Source organism: Stegodyphus dumicola, chromosome 1 (assembly GCF_044657685.1).
Source record: "Stegodyphus dumicola isolate Sdum_Otavi_A_Nest chromosome 1, ASM4465768v1".
In the NCBI taxonomy this organism is placed as follows: Eukaryota; Metazoa; Arthropoda; class Arachnida; order Araneae; family Eresidae; genus Stegodyphus; species Stegodyphus dumicola.
This window is the reverse complement of record NC_140768.1, coordinates 7578798-7586502: the sequence shown is the minus strand read 5'-3', so window position 1 is coordinate 7586502 and position 7705 is coordinate 7578798.

Here is a 7705-nt window from a genome sequence, read left to right as displayed (position 1 = left end):
TTACCGCTCCAAATTTTTCATCACTGGATATTTGGAACACAGCATTTCTACGAATGATACTGAGTTTGATTCAAAAGCATCAGCTTTAAGACTAGTACATGAAATCATTTGTATTGTAAGCAGTCAAACAAATCGAGAGTACGAAACTCGAATGATTTACGCTATGTAAAATAAAACGAGTTAATTTATATTTCTTTGACGATTCTATAACCTAGATATTGGCAGTTTGAAGAAGAGTTAAATTCGAATAAGGAACCTCTAGTAGTCCAGATTTTGTGCTCTAACTGAGGTAACCACAGATATACGATACTTTATTTTTACGTTCCGGGAAAAATGCTTTAATATTTCCGAGTGAATAAAACAGAGTGGTCCAAAATTATTGAGCGTATTTCACCTTTAAATTGTGTGCCACAAATTGACCTCATGTGAAAGTTATTTAATGTTTAAAATTTTGTTGTGTAAAACTGTTTTAAATTATCTTTCTAAGAAAAGAATAAACTTGTCTGCACATCATTTTTTTCCTTCAAACATGAAATATGCTCAATGATTTTGTACCACCCTTTGTTTTGCGTTGGGTTTCCAGTCTATTCATAAAAAAGAGGGTTCAAAGTTTTGGACTTTACAGTACGTTGTTTCACTTCAAGCATTACATTATAATTTTAATCCCGGTGATTACTTGCTAGGGATCAAAGGGATTTTGCTAAAAGACTGTTTCTGCTGTTCTTTTTGTCTTAATATGAAGGACAGCAGCATTCGGATTTAAGTTTCCTTTAGCCTCCTATTTTGAGTGCAGTTGTACGGAACTATCACCTTTCCCCGTGCCCTTAACCTCTAATTTTACGTACAGCTGTGTGGAATTACCATTTTACCTTGTGCTTGTTTCGTGACGCAAGTGGTTAGCACGTCCATGAGCAAGTGAAAGTACCGCTGACTTTTCACATTTTTACCGCTGACTTTTCACATTGTTACATTTCTTTTGATAAGAATAAATTTTAACATTTTATCTAACTTGGGCGGTTAATCTTCGGATTATGGTAACTTGGCGATTTTTTGGCGACCAAACCTGCTACAGCAACCAACTAGGTTTTTTTTTTTTGGACTCCATTTTGTTTTCACGAAGTAAAGGCTTTTTTTTTTTTTTTTAACTCAACATTTTTTTCCTACAATCTGCTAGCCGAATTACGCTTGTGCTAGAACTTTTATGGAACAAAAGTGCTTAATCATGACGAAGATTAGGTCCGAAATTGGGAGAAAGCGCAGAATCGCCCACTTCTTGCCGCGTTTTTAAGAATTGCACATACAAGGTATCCATATACACGTCGACCTATTTTCACTTAAAAAAAATACATCCCAGAATTGCACAAAAATGACATTGCGCGCACTCTTGACTTTATCCATGTACACTGCTAAAGTCCTAGCTGGTAACCTTTATCGCCTTACCAAAATGTCGCCAAACTACCTGTTACCATATTCCAAAGATTAGCCTAAATCACTTACGAACCCGTACGCACGCAACAACATATTTCTTGTGCAGAGTTTCTGGCTTCGTATAAATTTAAAGTTTCAAGACAATTCTAAATAAGTCTGTATACCGATTTTTATCTCTGTCAAAAGCATGTTTTTTACTTTTTTCCTGTTTGTCAATGAATGTACTAATTCCGCTTCGGTTCATCATCTAAGAAATTAAGCAAAAACACATATTTTTCAATGCGAATTCTAGTCTATAACAAATATCAATTGATACGCGAACATTTGCCAATTTCATTATCATCCTTTAGAGGTTCTAATTTTACTTCTGCCAGTTCGTTTTATTTAGACAAGAAGATATTTTCACTATAATTTTAGAAAGCGTATTTCCAGGCATTTTATTATTGAAATTGTAATTAATGATTGCTGTTTGAATAGAACGTCTAGCAATATCCTTACGTTTTTCGCATTTTATAATATCAAATGAGTAATCTTTATCAGACAGAAAATCTTATGCAGTGTCTTCAACTGATTTAAAATTTTTAATTATTTTTCTTGATACTCTCTGTATCCAAAGTTTCGCAAAGTGTGCAGTGGAAGGTTGCTATCTAAACCGTTTAAATTCTTTATGGATCTAGTAGTGTATGAGCGGACAACTAATTCTTGTAATATTTAATAATTTAGCATTCGGACATTCCTCTGAGCTACTCATCTTCAAGCATTAAGCAAATTGAAAAGTTAGAACAACTTCCAGTTCAGTTTCGAATCTTGAATGCACTATTGTATAATTTAATCACCAGAAAATGTGAAGGTTAGTGAATTAAAACGAAATAAAATTAAACACGAAACCTTTATCGTGCGCAATCCAAGCTAGGAATAAGGAAACGCAAGTAAATGGCACCATATGCGAAGAATTATTTGTTCCGGGTTTTGTTCACCCTTATTTCTGCTTTTCGGCAATTCCTTTGTACATCACTTACCGTATTTGACGGCATATAAGACGCACTTTTTTTCCTAAATTTGGTCTCAAAAAAGTTACCTGCGTCTTATACGTGAAGGACACAGTCTTATACGTGAAGGCAATTGCATTCAATAATTGTTTATTTGGCTTTTACGAAACGTGAGAACTAAAAGAAACCACGCTATTGAAACTTTTTTCCTTGTGTGCGGCCGTCTAAATAAGGGTGCGTCTTATATGCCGTCAAATACGGTATTTTTCTGAGTTGTAATTAGAAGCGAAATGTATGCAGTTACATGCCATACTAGTTCGTAGATTGCATTTTGCTTCAGAATCGCAGGGATTAATTAATGAAATTAAATAATTGAAAAGGATTTAAAATAAATAAGTGTCATTTTCTAAAAACTGATTTCAGCAGTAAATTCTTTGTCACATTCTTTAACAACAACCTCAAATCTTAATTCTGTAGTATTCACTTCGTCTCCTTTGTAACATTTAGAATTTAGTAAATGTATAGTAATTAATTAGTAAATGGTAACATTTATAGTATTTAGTAAATTGTGAATGGCAGTGGTTTAGATGTACGTGAAAACATAATTATGTTAATTTTGCAATCAGTACCATGCTTAAAATTCCATGTATCGTGTATTCCGGCATATAACGCGCATTTTTTTAAACAAAACAAACAAACAAAAAAAAAAAAAAAAAAAAAAATCTGAAATGTTTCAGATTTTAAATTATGTCCAAAGGGGCGTTTTTTTAACATTTTGTTAAATTTATTTATTAAATATCACATATTCGCGCTTAAACGATAAAATCTAGTTCAACAGCAATATCGCAAAATAGTTTTAAAATGAGCATATCTTCAGAATTTCCGATACATAGTCTCGCGCACTGGATCTAGAAATGGTTCTTTTTTTCGTACAGTGTTGCCATTGCTCGCTTTGATATCGTTGAGTTTTTTAATCAAAGATTTGTTAAAGTTTTCAAAACATGAAATAGATAAAAAAACAAATTCCAAATTTGGTCTTACACAGATGCCCACATTCGGGTAGAAACGTACATTATTCAAAATTGGATGGCTCTATAGGTACCGTTGTTTTATCCCAATGCGAGAAACATACAAACATTTATTCAGATTCTTCATTATTTAATTTCTTTAAATATAATACAGGGCTCTAATATTTGGTGGCAACAGTTTTAAAAGTGAATCAATGTTCAGGGCCGTTTCTAGCGAGGGTGCAGCGCATAAAAGTACGCGGGCGGCCGGACTCTCGCGATACTACGCCTAAATGTTTTAAATTCATTAAATATATTGTCATATGTAAGTACTTTTTATACAATTTATCATGTGTAAGTACTTTTTATACAATTTATCATGTGTAAGTACTTAGTATGAAATAAAAATTTAATTTGAAAAAAAAAAATATTAGTAATTGAGCATTTTTTTTTTTTAAACTTTGTGACGGCTATTTTAGGAATAGTGTGGGGACATTCAAAGGCCTAGGAAATGCCCTGTCATCGTTTATAGCAACGGTTCTCAACCTTTTGGCTGACGCGTACCATCTAAACAAAAATTGAAAACCTTTAGTACCACCACTACAAAGTACTACTACCACCACCACCACCACTCTTGAACAAAGCTCAGATCGCATAAATTTACGAGTGTTAGATAAAGAACTCAATCAGGATGTTGAAGTTTTAATTTTTGAATTTAATACTTAAAAATACTTTGCATCTTTGTGTATCACCTATTTTTCTCTTGTGTACCAATGGTTGAGAACCCCTGGTTTATAGTGATTCAACGCATAATGCCAAAACGAAATTAATAGCTCTTCTGGGAAAATGGCCCTTTTTTGACTAATAAAAATACAAATTCAGTCGCAAGATTTTGTGTAAGTTTAATTTATTCTGAAATGTTTAATTTTATATCTGAAATGTTTAATTTATTCAGTAACGAAGAAGAAAAATACTCAAATGATGCAATTTTTTCCTTTATAAAAAATTATTTAAAATATTTTTGTTTAGCTATATTGTTTTTTTCCCCCCTCCTGCTCATCCTCCGAAGTGTTGGATTCTCAGATGAGTATACCAGAAAAAATAAGTGGATAAGCATCGATTTTTAATTTACAGTGTCCTTTACAAACTTGAATAATAGTACCTTTTTTTTAACTTTGGTAAATAATAGTGCCGAACGGTGTCATTTCCTCAACCCCCGTTGAGAACGCCTGGTTTATAGTGAATCAACACAAAATGCCAAAACGAAGTTAATAGTTCTTCCTGGGAAATTGCCCCTTTGGACCAATCCGATCGGGCTGTGTTTTTTAATGTATCTTTTCGAAACTTGAATACCAATATATATTCATTGGTGCCATCGTAGTTGGATTTGCTGGCTTGAATGCAACATCGTGCAGTAACAGGATGAAGACTTATGTTAGCTCTGACAGTAACATGATGTGCAGTGATCATGCATGATCTGTGCAGTAACATGATGAAAACTTATTTAAGTCGATTGCCATATTTATTAACAAATACTAAACAAATAAGTTAACTATCAATCTGAAATTTAAAAAGAAAATAGCTGTTACTTAAATTACTCAAATTTATCTAGTAGTTAAACATGAATGATGAAAAAATATAATGCAACTTGAACAAACAGTACACCAAAATAACGTAAGAATTCTTCGCTTGCAGTGCTTCACATTGCAGAGCGAAGGATGAAAGTTCAGTTAAAGAACGTCTATGCGCTACAATATACACTGAAGTGACAAAAGTCATGGGATAGCAATACGCAAATATACAGATGGCAGTAGTTTCGCGTAGAAAATGTACAAATGCGAAGTGCTTTGGCAGGGCTTTCATTTGTGTTCAAGTTATTCATGTGAAGAGGCTTTGACGTGATTATGGCCGCACGACGAGAATTAACAGACTTCGAACGCGGAGTGGTAGTTGGAGCTAGACGCATGGGTCATTTCATTTCAGATATCGTTAGGGAATTCAACATTCTGAGATCCACAGTGTCAAGTGTACCGAGAGTATCTAATTTCAGGCATAACATCCCACCATGGACAGCGCAGTGGCCGACTACCTGCACTTAACGACCGAGACCAGCGACGTCTGCGTAGAGTTGTCAATGTTCACAGACAAGCAACACTGCGTCAAATAACCGCAGAAATCAATGTGGGACGTACGAGGGACGTTTAAAATAAAGATACGCGTTGGAGATAAAAATGTTTTTTCGGTACAATGTTGCCATTGCTCGCTTTGAAGTCCTTGAGTTTATTAATCAAAAATTCGTTAAAGTTTTACAAAGTAGGAAATCGATAATAAAACAAATTCCAAATTTGATCTTCCGCATGCCCATATTCGTAGGAGGATTACGTCATTCAAAATTCGATGGTTCTATGTACCGTTGTTTTATCACAATGCGACAAATATACATACATTTATGCAGATTTTTCAATATTTAATTTCTTCAAATATAATGCAAAACTCTAACATTTGGTGGCAACAGTTTGAAAAATGAAACGGACATTTATAGTGAACCAACGCCAAATCGCAAAACGAAAACAATAGTCCTTCAAGGACAAAAACCCTCTTTGGACTAATAAATTCGAAATTTTACAAGTACTCGTTATACACCGGATATCGAAATGATAGCTTTACAAATAACAAAACATGCATAAAAAAATCAGATTTCTACATGTAAACTGCGAAAAAAGGGGGGGACAGTTCTATATCTCTCGCTCTACCGGGCTATTGACAAAATTCAAATTGCGTTTTTCATGTCTCGAAAGCACGCCTTAGGATATATTATAGAGTACTATTCTAACATAGATATTTTGACACAAAATAGGAGTTTTTCTGAAATAAAATACCAATTTTTTTTACATATTACGATTCTACGACTCATTTTGCCAGATTGCCAAGTTTGTAAAAATCGTAAGAGTAGTTTTTAAAAAATTAGCTCTCAAAATTTTAGTTCCTCAATGTTAATTAAATTTGGCATATATTTATTAATATCTCTTTTTTTATTAAACTTTTTTGATTTTTCCTTTAACATTTCAAATTTAGGTTCAATCCAAATAAAATTCAGCCATTTTTTGTGTTTTATTTTTAAAATTTCTCTTTTAAAATAATTTTTATAAATTTTTCGAAAAAAATTTGATTTATAACCTATAAAATTTTTACCATCATCTTAAAGTAGGTGTATTTCTAAGCATACCTGCAAAAAACTAGAGTCCTTTTATTCAAAATTCTCCAAGATATACACGAATTTACGTATTTTCGCGTATTGAAATTTGGCATCTTTTTTTTGAGCAATAATAACGCCAAATGCGGTTTATGGATTTTTGTTACAGTGAATCGCCCCAGCTATTTTTAACCTTAAATTTTCAAATTTTTACGGAGAATTAATTATATGAATTTTTTTCTCTCAGTGATGCGTAATAAATATTTATTAATACTATATGAAAATATTTTTTTAAAATTATAGATATTAAATTTTTTTAATATTTGTAAGAGTAAATTTTTACCTTCGCTGTGTTATCATCTGCTACTTTACTTTGACTGCATTTAAATTGAATTGTCTTAGAAAACAGGACGTTGACAGTTTTGGTCATGTCCCAGCTTTAAAAATTACATATGTAAGTATAAATCTTTATATTAATCCTCTTCGAAAGAATGTTTTAAGTAGCTAATTTTCTCTCGTATTATAGATTGTATAAAAAACATGATCTTTAATATAATTTAGATTGTTTGTAGGCGATATAATAATCGGGTTACTCGGTGGTACAGAATAACACTGCTGGACTGTTTTATTTCTTTGCCATTTAGAAAAAACTCTTTTAATTAAAATATTTATCCTTTGGACTTTGCTTTAAACTTTATTTATAGTTAAAATGCTTATAAAATGAAAAGCTGTCTTCAACTGAAATGCAATTGATATTTTAAAAAAATTGACAAGAATGCAAAATTTATGGAAATGTAACAAAATTTTCTTGTGGTTAGCACTGAAAATAAATGTAGAAGGAAAGAAGAAAATTAGGGAGGAAAGTAAGCAAAAATTTGAAGGGGAACTTGGCTGTTAGAAATACCAAGGTGTTTTCGAAAAGTTGGATGCTTTTGAATATACTTTCAGCATACTTCAAGGAATTTGGGTATTCAAAGAGAAAACACTTGGACGCGTACACCAGCAAATACCATCAACAGAGCTTGTGCTAACGGAAAAGACAAAAACGATATCATTGCAGATTAAAGTGAAGAGCAACTGGTTTTCGA